At 42.5% G+C, this 13,337-nt stretch overlaps 1 long non-coding RNA gene across 1 annotated transcript; it reads right to left on the reverse strand.

The window, feature by feature from the left end:
• Positions 1-10,743: 10,743 nt before the first annotated feature.
• Positions 10,744-12,701, reverse strand: LOC116374635 (uncharacterized). The gene is made up of 3 exons (XR_004210528.1): positions 12,351-12,701; positions 11,920-12,079; positions 10,744-11,677 (listed from the first exon to the last, which is right to left on the reverse strand). It is a non-coding gene; the product is annotated as an uncharacterized LOC116374635 (long non-coding RNA).
• Positions 12,702-13,337: the final 636 nt, after the last annotated feature.

Consider the following 13,337-nt stretch of genomic DNA (forward strand, 5'->3'; position numbering starts at 1 on the left):
GTGTACCTACGATAAAAATGACAGACCTCTACATGCTTTGTAAGTAGGAAACACTGCCGATGTTGCAGGTTATCAAATACTTGTTCTCCCCACTGTACGTAAAACACTAAACAAGAATGGTGTTCATGGGAGGACTCCACGGAAGAAGCCACTGCTGTCCAAAAAAACATTATTGTACGTCTGAAGTTTACAAAAGTGCACATGGATGATCGACAACGCTACTGGCAAAATATTCTGTGGACAGATGAAACTACAGTTGTGTGTTCCTTCCAAACAACTCAACACTATGTGTGGAGGACAAAACCTCATCCCAACTGTAAAGTACAGTGGAGGGAGCATCATAGTTTGGGGCTGCTTTCCTGCCTCAGGGCCTGGACAGCTTGCTATCATCAACGGGAAAATGAATTCCCAAGTTTATCAAGACATTTTGCAGGAGAATGTTAGGCTATCTGTCCGCCAATTGATGCTCAACAGAAGTTGGGTAACGCAACAGGACAACGACCCAAAACACAGAAGTAAATAGGCCTTCTGGAGTGCCCCAGTCAGAGTCCTGACCTCAATCCGATTGAGATGCTGTGGCATGACCTTGAGCAGGTCACCAGACATCCCAATAATTTTTCTGAAATGAAACAGTTTTGTAAAGAGGAATGGTCCACAATATATTCTGGCCGTTGTGCAGGTCTGATCCGCAACTCCAGAAAACAATTGGTTGAGGTTATTGCTGCCAAAGAAGGGTCAACCAGTTATTAAATCCAAAGGTTCACATACTTTTCCCACCCTGTACTGTGAATGTTTACATGGTGTGTTCAATAAAGACATGAAAACGTGTAATATTTTGTGTTATTAGTTTAAGCAGACTGTTTGTCTGTTGTGACCTAGATGATCAGATCAAATTTTATGACCCTCAATTTATGTAGAAATCCAGGTATTTCCAAAGGGTTCATACTTTTTCTTGCCACTGTACAAGCCCTCTGGTATAAGTTCATTACATACAGTACCAGTCAAAAGTTTGGAGACACCTATTCATTCAAGGGTTTTTCTTTACTTGTACTATTTTCTACATGGTCAAATAATAGTGACGACATCAAACTTATGGAATCATGTCCTAGCCAAAAAAGTGTTAAACAAATCTAAATATATTTGAGATTCTTCAAAGTAGCTATCCTTTGCCTTGATGACAGCTTTGCACACGCTTGGCATTCTCTCAACCAGTTTCATAAGGTAGTCACCTGGAATGCATTTCAATTAACAGGTGGGCCTTGTTGATTTGTGGAATTTCTTTATTAATGCGTTTGTTGTGACAAGGTATGGTTGGCACACAGAACATAGCCCTATTTGGTCAAAATAAAACACGTCCATATTATGGCAAGAACAGCTCAAATAAGCAAAGAGAAACGACAGTCCATCATTACTTTAAGACATGAAGGTCAGTCAATACGGAACATTTCAAGAACTTTGAAAGTTTCTTCAAGCGCAGTCGCAAAAACCATCAAGCGCTATGATGAAACTGGCTCTCATGAGGACCACCACAGGAAAGGAAGACCCAGAGTTACCTTTGCTGCAGAGGATAAGTTCTGCTGCAGAGTTACCAGCCTCAGAAATTGCAGCCCAAAGAAATGCTTCACTGAGTTCAAGTAACAGACACATCTCGACATCAACAGTTCAGAGGAGACTGCATGAGTCAGGCCTTCAAGGTCGAATTGCTGCAAAGAAACCAATACTAAAGGACACCAATAATAAGAAGAGACTTGCTTGGGTCAAGAAACACGAGCAATGGACATTAGACCGGTGGAAATCTGTCCTTTTAGTCTGAGTCCAAATTAGAGATTTTGGGTTCCAACCGCCATGTCTTGGTGAGACGCAGAGCAGGTGAATGGATGATCTCTGCATGTGTGGTTCCCACAGTGAAGCATGGAGGAGGAGGTGTGATGGTGTGGGGGATGCTTTGCCTTTGACACTGTCTGTGATTTATTTAGAATCCAAGGCACACTTAACCAGCATGGCTACCACAGCATTCGGCAGCCATATGCCATCCCATCTGGTTTGCACTTAGTGGGACTATCATTTTGTTTTTCAACAGGACAGCCCAGGCTGTGTAAGGGCTATTTGACCAAGAACGAGAGTGGATGGAGTGCTGCATCAGATGACCTGGCATCCACGATCGCCCGACCTCAACTCAATTGAGATGGTTCGGGATGAGTTTGACCGCAGAGTGAAGGAAAAGCAGCCAACAAGAGCTCCGCATATGTGGGAACTCCTTCAAGACTGTTGGAAAAGCATTCTAGGTGTTCTCTTAACCAGTTTCACCTGGAGTGTGCAAAGCTGTCATCAAGGCAAAGGGTGGCTACATTGAAGAATCTAAAATATTAAATATATTTTGATTTGTTTAACATTTTTTGGCTACTACATGATTCCATGTGTTGTTTCATATTTTTGTCTTCATTATTATTCTACAATGTAGAAAATAGTCAAATAAAGAAAAACCCTTGAATGAGTAGGTGTGTCCAAACTTTTGTCTGGTTCTGTATACTTAGAGAGAAGTTGGTACCACTTAGTCTTTTATTACAGAGTTCTCCATTCAGGCTATTTAAATCTCATTGACATATGACACACACAGGCCCACAGTATATCCTCAGTCATAATATACTGAATCTCTCTAAAAATATGGCTCTGAATATCCTTTCATCATCTTTGTGGAATGTCACAGCTACACATCGTAATGATTTATTAATTCCTGGATCCTCTGTGGGTGTTGTGTTTTGAGGGTGAAATTTCAACCACAGGATTATGTCATCATGGTAACCAAATTTCAACGTAGACAACCCTTGTGTAAAATATGTTGAATTTTCTACCTTTAAAACAACGTCAGATCTTCAACGTTGATCCACAATCAGACATTTTTTTTGTTTGGGCAGCACCTCCTACTAGAGAATTGATCGATCTACAGGTACCCTTTGATCTCTCATGCAGGGTTTTAACCAAGCCCAGCCCTTATTAGCTATGATATTTCATATTTAAAAACTAAATGGAGTCACTATTGCTATCCAAGTCATTCCAAAGGGTAGGTTTAACAGAGAAAATTAAATGTAACCATAATTTGTCACTCATATATCATCAGTGATGCTATTGAGGCCTATACAGTGCCTTCAAAAAGTATTAGCATCCCTTAAATAAATAATTTAAATAAAAAATAACTCGGCTACTCAGGATCACTGTCTTCTAGGTAAGCAACTCCATTGTAGACTTGGCCTTGTGTTTAAGGTTATTATCCTGCTGAAAGGTGAATTAATCTCCCAGTGTCTGGTGGAATGCAGACAACCAGGTTTTCCTCTAGGATTTTGCCTGTGCTTAGCTCCATTACGTTTAGTTTTATCCTGAAAAACTCCCCAGTCCTTAATGATTACAAGCATACCCATAACGTGATGCAGCTATCACTATGCTTGAAAATATGGAGAGTGTTACTCCGTAATGTGTTATGTTTGCGCCAAATCTAATACAACACTTTGTTTTCAGGACAAAAAGTACAATTTCTTTGCCACAATTTTAGCAGTATTACTTAAGCGCCCTGTTGCAAACAGGATGCATGGTTTGGAATATTTTTTATTCTGTACAGGCCTCCTTCTTTTCACTCTGTCATTTAGGTTGGTATTGTGGATTAACTACAATGTTGTTGAGCCATTCAACTCAACATTGGCTTCATGGTGAAATCCCTGAGCGGTTTCCTTCCTCTCTAACAACTGAGTTTGGGAACATTTGAAAAACAGATGTGTTCTGGGAACGTTATTGTAACATCAGGTGAATGTTTTTTGAACACGAAAATAAAAATTGTAAAGGCATCCACACAATTGTACAGTTTTTATGTTTTGAGACCATATCTTTTGTGTTTTCACCAGACTGTTCCCACAACCTAATACAAACATTCTAGAATAATCAGCACAACTGGACAGCTTTTGTGTTATGAGGACATTTGCCACAACATAACGAATGTTCTGGGAACTTTTACAGAAACATTTTTGGTTTGTTAGGCTGGCACTCCGGAAATATATCAGACACAATTATGGAATCAATCTTCAAGCTGCTGAAATATTCTCACAGTCAGAGGCTGCCCCCTCTCTCTCTCCTCCCTCTCTCCTCCCTCTCACTTCTCTTTTATTTGTACTGTAATTGATGTACTGTAATTGAGTGACAATCAAAGGGACGTCATCTTGGCCTTGCAATGTTAGCGGTCTTTACAAAATGGTTCAACAGTGAAATGGCCCTGCACAGTTTCTTTATGAGAAGGCAGGGTTTGTGCGTACATGAGAGTGTGTGTGTGCGTGTGTGTGAGCTCAACCAAAGTGGGGCTAGTACTCTGTCACTGACAGCCTACGGCTCAGATCCCATGAATGTGTTTAAAGGGAATTTCTGATCAATATGTTCTCTCCTGGGAACCCCATACAGCCTTTTTAGTAAATGTCTCAAAATGTTGTATTTGTGTGCGAGTGCGTGTATGCACACATGTACTGATGCCTCAACAGTTCACTACTGCCATCAAGACAAGTGATATGTATAACATCGCTAACAAGCATTTAGACTCTTGCATGTAGACTGGAGATATACAAGTATACACAGAGCAATCATTGTCAAAGACTTCTTCAGAGCAAAGTGGTTTAAAGATGAGCTTATCTAATGACAGATGGGCAGTTTGTGTCTTTTTGAGAGAATAAAAGCCAGGCTCTAATGTAATCTCTGTGTGAAGCCAGAGGTGAACTAAGAATAGAGCTGAGCCAGGTATTAATAGAGCTGTTCTAGCTGGGCTTCTCAGAGCAGCTAGCCGCAAAACCAGGAGAATCCAGGAGAGACCTCTATTCTCTCTCTATTTACTCTCTGTCTCTCTCTTGCTTGCTCGCTTGTTTTCTCTCTCGCCGTTTGTCGCTCTCTTTCTATTCTCGCTCACATTCTCACTTTTTCTCCTCTCTCTCACGCCTCTCTACCTTTCTTTCTTTTTTCTCTCTCTCTCTCTCACCTCCTGTAAGTGCTGCTTTCTAAGATATCTGACAAAGTGGCTGCCTAGCAACATTCCTCCGGATGGAGACATGTATTTTTCTCAGAATGGAAGTTAACATGAAGGTTCATTATTACACCAACTTAATTACCAGTAAAGTACAATTATCTAATTTAGAAAATGTCCACCTGAGTCGGCAGCCTCTTGTTTTGGGTGATAATAGATATTGTGCCCTGTTGACAACAGAGCAGTGTTTGTGTGCTAGTTGGTGACGTGTGTTTCCATTAGTTTAGACCCATGGGTCTTATGAGCAGCAGAAGATACACAGTATGCTTGCAGTGTGTGTGTGTGTGTGTGCACACGTGCCTGTTTGTGTGTATGAGGTATAGTAGATCCCCCCCCCCCCCCCCAGACCCCATAGTTCATGACCCCGTGACCTGAGGATGGACAAGGGATGGCACCTGGCCCTGGCGGTCGCTGCCGCTGTCATCAGTGGATTAGCACGCTGTTTGTGACGATGCTGACGTGATGCCCATTGCTGTGACGGCACCCACTGTAGCCACATTGGCTGGTTCACAAAACACCTAGGATACAGCCTCATCAGGGAGGCAGGGTCAAGCTGGGGCCACACACACTGCCTGCGTGCGTGTGTGTGTGTGCGCCACAGCCCTGACCACCAGGACCAGGTTTTAGATTTACCCCTGAGCACAGTGACACTGCAGCCCTGGGGGCCATGAACTTCTCACACCAACCAACCCTACCCTGCATCCGCTTAGAGCCACATCCTTAATTGCCCTCCCGCCTCTCGAGACTGATTACAGACAGATTGAAGTGTACAGGATATATGTACAGTCAGGTCAAAAATTATTGGCACCCTTCATAAAGATGAGCAAAAACACAGTATCAAGTTAGTTATTTTGTATGCAAAACAAATGAGGAAATCATAACATTTTATACTAATACAATTGCTTAGAGAGAGATTTTGCTTAATAAGTAATATTGTTTTCCCAAAAAAACATAGGGGTTAAAATAGTTGCCACCCCTGTTTTCAATACCTTTTTAAGACTTCACTTTGCAAGGATAATGGCACTGAGCCTTTTCCAAAATGTTTTATGAGTTGGAGAACACATTGGGAGGAATCTTAGACCATTCCTCCTTACAATCTTTCCAGATCCTTGATATCCTTCGTCTGCGCTTATGGTCCCTCTTCAAATGAAACTAAAAACAGCATCACCCTTTCACTATCCCTCTCCCCCGGCCCTGTAGAGAGTGACCAGTGAGTCGTATAATAACACCACAAGCTACAGCAAAGCTGCCACCATTTTATGTCTATAGCCCTATGGATGTGTGCCCCATGTATAGCACTCTATCTCTCTCTCTCTTTAATAGACACGCATACATTACACATACATTCACGCAGACATACTCACACTAGGCCCTTTTTAGACACTGAAAAGCCAATTGTTTTCAAACACTTGTATATTGCGGTCAAATGTCAACAGCCAGGTTTTATTAAGGTAGATGTGAGTTAAACGGTAGGAAGCATGAGTTTTTAATCACCAATCGAACAACCCAGTGTAGTCAAAGACTCGTAACTTAGTTGTAGTCACGATCTATTACCTATAAGTACAAACAGTGTTTTTTTATTTTTTACATATTTATTAATCTACTTCTGTATATCTTCTAAACTAATCACAATGCACTATTTCTCAAAGTCATGTGGAGCATTTACTCTTTGCTACCGAGTTCGTATGCTATACTACATGACCAAAAGTATGTGGACATCTACTCTTCGAACATCTCATTCCAAAATCATGGGCATTAATATGGAGTTGATCCCTCCTTTGCTGCTACAACATCTTCCGCTCTGCTGGGAAGGTTTTCCACTAGATGTTGGAACATTGCTGAGGGGTTTTGCTTCCACTCAGCCACAAGAGCATTAGTGAGGTCGGGCACTGTTGTTGGGCAACTAGGCCTGGCTCGTCGTCAGCATTCCAATTCATCCCAAAGGTGTTTTGATGGGGTTGAGGTCAGGGCTCTGTGCAGGCCAGTCAAGTTCTTCCACACTGATCTCGACAAACCATTTCTGTATGGATCTCGCTTTGTACATTGGGGCATTGTCATGCTGAAACAGGAAAGGGCCTTCCCCAAACTGCTGCCACAAAGTTGGAAGCACAGAATCATCTAGAATGTCATTGCATGCTGTAATGTTAAGATTTCCCTTCAGTTGAACTAACCCTTATTCCTCCTCCACCAAACTACAATTGGCACAATGAATTCGGGCAGGTAGCATTATCCTGGCATCCCCCAAACCCACAGGAGTTTTGTAACTTTTTCCACCTTGGCTTAGTGCTAGTGCACTAGCTGATGGACATCTGGAATCTATCTATTTTGGATCTCCCTGACTCTCTCTCAGCCCGGCGATGTGCCTGCCACCCCCTCACTTTGGTATCTTACTCAGCCTGCACTCTTTTAATCTGTAAATCTGCTCTCTCTTTGATTTTAATCTGCAGTTATGTTTTGGTTGTTGTGTTCTAGCTGGTCTCCAATAGTTGGGCTCCAGCTTGCCGACCATAACAAGTAGGGGTAACTGCATTCGTGGAGTGTGTCTGAAAGTGGGCATGTCTGCAGAAGTGGGAGGATCAACAGCGATAGACATTACACCAGCGCTCTGTAATTGGTTAGGTGCTTTTGATTGAGCATGTTGTTTTTCGTTCCTTAACACATTTTTGGGGTCAGTTTCCTACCGTGTGACACAAGACTGGGAGAGCTAAAAGGCGTTCTATTCTTGATAGAGAATCATAATGTGCCATTTGAATGTTAACAGAACAAACACCTCCCTTAGCCTAAATATGATATCTTTATTACCCGTTTTTAATTCACTACCAATAAATCTGAAGTATTAGGCCAAAACGCATTATGGCGTCTGTTCGGCTATCATATGATGATGGCAATAAATGTGTGTTTTGTGAATAAGGCTTATTATAATTACTCTTGTATAACTGGGCAGCAAACAGCCTTCAGGGTTTTTATTTACCAATAAATGTATGTTTGATTATTATAACTCATGGCATCTATTTGACTGTCATCAAATGATGACAATAAATTGTGTTTGGTGTAATATAATTACTATTGTAGAATTGGGCAGCAAGCCAGCTTAGAATGAAAAGTATTCAAAGACGAGGGTTAACAATAAAATCTATTACTAATATGACTCCCACCAGAAAACAGACGAAAAGACAAAGGCAAATGAACTTAACGACTTTTACATGACATTACTTCTCTGACAAGTGTGTTAACATGCTCAACACCATTGTTATTGATGGCTGTGACCCCAAAGTTAGAATTTAACCCTAGAGAGGCCACAAGAGTCTTTAAGCTGTCAACAGGCCCCCTTGGCGTCTCTACTTTGTGCAGAGGAACTTCCACCAGCCTGGGTCCCTGTCTTTCAGAGGTCTGCACATTCCCGCACAGTTCCACTCGTGTGGAAGAAGGCGATCATCACCCCACTTCCCCAAAAGCCTTCTCCCTAAGAAAACAAAGACTGTAGGCCTGTTGCTCTGACCTCTGTTATTATGAAGTGTCTTGAAAAAAAATCAAGCTTCCTACATACATAACACGCTGTTGGACCTGTATCAGTTTGCTTACAAACACAAATGTGGCACTGATGTATCAATCCTCAGCATAGTGCATCTCATGCGCCTCATCTGGAGAACCCCAAGGCCTATGGTCGACTGCTATTTGTGGATTTTAGTTCAGCATTGAACATCTTGAAGACACACATCCTACTCAGTAAACTCAGACAGGTGTCAGTGAACCCCTATACCATCAGGTGGTATTACTCATTTACTCAACAGGACCAAGCAGGTCCGAGGGAACAAGACCTTGTCTGAGCCCAAGTTCATTAAGGTCCCCCCAAAGGCTGAGTTCACCCATCCTATTCACACTGTATACAAATGAATGTACAAGTACACACACTGGTAACTATATTGTCATGTTTTCTGATTATACTGCCATTCTGGGTCTAATGTAGTGCCACCCTGACACTGCTGTATATAGGTCAGAGGTCAGAGATACAGAGGTTTGTGCAGTGGTGTGATGACCACCACCTCATCCTAAATGTCAAGCAAACAGAGGAAATGGTTTCTGACCTCAGATCTGTTGGTGACCACTCACTTGTGGTGGTCTATAATGTAGACATTACTCAGGTCCACTCTTACAAATGCTCAAGGGTCCAACAACACCTTTATTTTAAGGTAGGTTCAGGGTTTCATACAGAAGGTCGTGCTCCTGTTCTACCAGGCTGTCATAGAGCGCATTCTATTCTATGGCATTTCAGCCTGGTTTGGCAACTTGTCTGTTACCTTAAATTCACAAATGATTTGCCTGGTCCAGACAGCCATGAAGGTGACGTGTGTGCGGTAGCACCCATCACTGCAGACTGTCTTTGAACAAGCAGTCATGAGACAGGACAAGAAAATAATGATAGACCCCTCCCGTGTACTCCACCTAGAGTTTCAGCTTCTCCCCTCAGGCAAACGGAACGCGATTCCTCAGTGTAAGCTGAACAGATATAAGCCCTCATTCATCCCCCAGTCAAACTCCTACATAGCAGTATGTTGGGGGAGACCATGTGCAATGTGATATATACCGTATATATTGTATACAGTATATATGGTACCAGTCAAAAGTTGACACACCTACTACTTCTACACTGTAGAATAATACTGAAGACATCAATATGATGAAATAACATATGGAATCATGTAGTAACCAAAAAAGTGTTAAACAAATCAAAAATATATTTTATATTTGAGATTCTTCAAAGTAGCCACCCGTTGCCTTGACAGCTTTGCACAATCTTGGCATTCTCTCAACCAGCTTCATGAGGTTCAATTAACAGGTGTGCCCTGTTAATTTCTTTCCTTAATGCGTTTGAACCAATCAGTTGTGTTGTGACAAGGAAGGGTTGGTATACAGAAGATAGCCCTATTAGGTTAAAAAAAAAACACGTCCATCAAATAAGCGAAGAGAAATGACAGTCCGTCATTACTTTAAGGTCAGTCAATACAGAACATTTCAAGAACTTTTGAGTTTCTTCAAGTGCAGTGGCAAAAACCATCAAACGCTGTGATGAAACTGTCTCTCGAGAGGACCGCCACAGGAAAGGAAGACCCAGAGTTACCTCTGCTGCAGAGGATAAGTTCATTAGAGTTACCAGCCTCAGAAATTGCAGCCCCAATAAAAGCTTCACAGAGTTCAAGTCACAGACATCTCAACATCAACTGTTCAGAGGAGACTGCATGAATCAGGCCTTCATGGTTGAATTTCTGCAAAGAAACCACTACTAAAGGACACCAATAATAAGAAAAGACTTACTTGGGCCAAGAAACACAAGCAATGGACCTCCAGGCTGTGTAAGGGCTATTTGACCAAGGAGAATGACGGAGTGCTGCATCAGATGAACTGGCATCCACAATCACCCGACCTCAACTCAATTGAGATGGTTGAGATAAGCTACTGAGATAAGCTTTACACCTGATGCAATGTTGTTAACTTGTGTCTGTGGTTTTAAATGTCTGTTTGTCCATAATGTTGTCATGTTTACATTGCCTATCCAGCTTAAGCTGGACAATCCTGAACCACAGATTTTGCGTGTAGTAATGATAGATAGACTCTCAAAATCACACATACATTTTTTTAGCTTGGTCTGATGGCTTCCCATGTGAACAGCATCCAAACGTATCATGTAGGACAATAATGAAAGGCAGAATTGAATTATGGAAGAGGGCATTTTTAATGGGAGATATTCATCAAACAAAGTACCGCCCCAACAGAATGGCATTTAGAGTATATTTGAGGAGGTACTAGGTCTTGACTTGGAGGGGTGTCGATGTTATTATGTCCGTGTTATCATCATGACTAAACCAGTTGGAGATTACAAGTGTCTATGCCTAAACTGAATCCTTGTCACAGACCTCTTTTTTTATACACTTGACATTTGACAATACAATAGCCCTGCATTAGAGCCTCCACCTTGGAGCTGCTCCTCCAGTTCTCTGAGAGGTTGTTCTCCTCCTTCTCTTCCTGAGGAAACTCCACCAGCTCACTGGACTTGATCTGGAATCTGCACAGAGGGCACACCTGCTCGGGTACATAATACCTCTGCGATGTGATGAAGGGCAGGCAGACAGTCCAGACACACAGCACACTCATCAGAGCCACTGCCTAGCACCAGCCTCTCTATCAGACGTTCTCTCATCTCTGCAGGAGTCACAGCTACCACACCTGTGTGTGTAGTGGTCTTGCCCAGTAGGTCATGGTGGCAGCAGAACTGTCTCAGCCTGATCAGGATAGCCAGAACATCCGCACAGTTCCTGATGACGGTCCCCTACGCAACATACCTGCTGATGGTGGTGCATCCCTCTGTGCGTGCCAGCTCGTATTCCTCCCTCTCTTTGTCAGCTTCACCTCTTCAACACTAACGCTCTTCTCCGGTAGAGAGACCAGAGGCTGCCCACACACACGGCTGGTCTTCGTACGATGCAGCGTGATACACTTCACCAGAGCTTGTGGGTTCTGAAGGCCGGTCATGTCCCCCTGTGTGACAGGTCTCTGTATGACTCTGTTCCACCACTCTCTCCTGTCGAACGGCTTCAGACGCAGAAATGCCACCAGCATCCACAGATCCCTCTGAAATGGAAAAAACAAACACTAAGTAAGTGTTCATAGAAGGGGATGCAAATAGCCTGGCAAGCCTATATGAATCATAGTATCAAATGATGACAGGTTGCTGAACTAGTCTAATGGTCTGCTTTATGTAGCTAGTGGGGCCTGTGTGTAGCTATCTGTAACATTGTTATCCACCCCCCCACTGGGAAATCTTTTATTTTATTTTATAGGATGACGCAATAACTGTAGCTACAAGTGTTTACCTCTACGCAGCACAGCCTTCAATATGTGAGACTCAATGTGTGCCCACAAACTGGTATAGTCTTGGGGCTTGATAATGGAGAAATTATACAAATCGGCACTTCTGGCACTGGGATAAATTCATGCAGCCAAGAAAGAGGCAGCTTTAACAACTGTGATATGCTGTCAAACACACACATAAATGACAAATAGTTTAGTAAGCTAGCTAGTTAGATGAGTTGATCATGTTGGCTAACAGTCACTCACAGCAAACATGACCCTCGTGATGATAACTACTTTAACAGACTAGGTTAGCTAACCTTAGCTTGGTAGATTATAGCCACATCAATGATAGACAGCAATAAAAAGCTAGTATACTATGAATATCTACGAATAACTTAGGTAGCTACACCAAAGACACAGCTCAAAGTGAATGGAAAAATGTTAGCCTAACTGAAATTCCATCTCTGCTGACCAAGACCACACTCCGCAAAACACAGCAGCCACGCAAAACGGTCTTGAGTGGCAACCAATCTGCCCAATTAGCTGATTCGTTTTCCATACACCCACTACTTTTGATCCTTCCACTTCTGTTGACACATCCACTTCCAGACACACGCCACATATGCAGTTACCCCTGACTCGACCGTAACCGTGGTGGTTGTCTAGGCTAATAGCTAGTTGTTTAAATAGCTAACGTTAGCTGGCTGGCCAAGATAACTGTATATAGCTAACATTCTTTGAAAGCTGGTTAGATGGCATTATGTATTTCCAAAACTTTGGTTTACTTAATTGTAGCTATAAGCTAGATGTTGATAGCAACTGGCTGACTCATGCACACTGGTAGGGCTTGTAACAATAAATGTATCAAGTATTTTCTCGTAAATTGGCTGAAAATGTAATTGAGTCATCGATACAAACGATTTGGTTTCATTTGAAGTTATACATTTGAAGTTACTTCTGTTGGAGTTTACTTTATAGAGAATACGCTGGCTTGCCGGGTCCTCTATATTACATCACACCCTGGAAAATATTTTCCGACATGACTTTGGCATTCTTTGGAATTGTATGTAATAACTTGAAAATTGAAGTGAACTTTGCATTGGGACTTTTGATGCGTATACTAATGCAAATACATATGTTACATGTGGTTACGTTTATGCTACCTACCCTTTAAGGACACTGACACACATGTATGTTACAGCCCAGTCTCCCCTCCTTAACTAACCCCCTTTCCTGGGGGGCTATGGTGTGCTGGGTTTGGGACTGCCCTTTCCAGGCATATGTGGGTTTGGTGATGCGGAGCGACGCAAGCCCTAATGCCTATCCCGGAAGGACGCCGGGGGACAGGGGAGGAGGATGAGCAGATGGACGAGTAGGGGGATGGGAGGAGTACAGGGAGGGATATGAGGAGGGAGGGGCACGGGAACCCTATGGGAGC

The sequence above is a fragment of the Oncorhynchus kisutch genome, linkage group LG7 (assembly GCF_002021735.2).
Source record: "Oncorhynchus kisutch isolate 150728-3 linkage group LG7, Okis_V2, whole genome shotgun sequence".
NCBI classification, from domain to species: domain Eukaryota; kingdom Metazoa; phylum Chordata; class Actinopteri; order Salmoniformes; family Salmonidae; genus Oncorhynchus; species Oncorhynchus kisutch.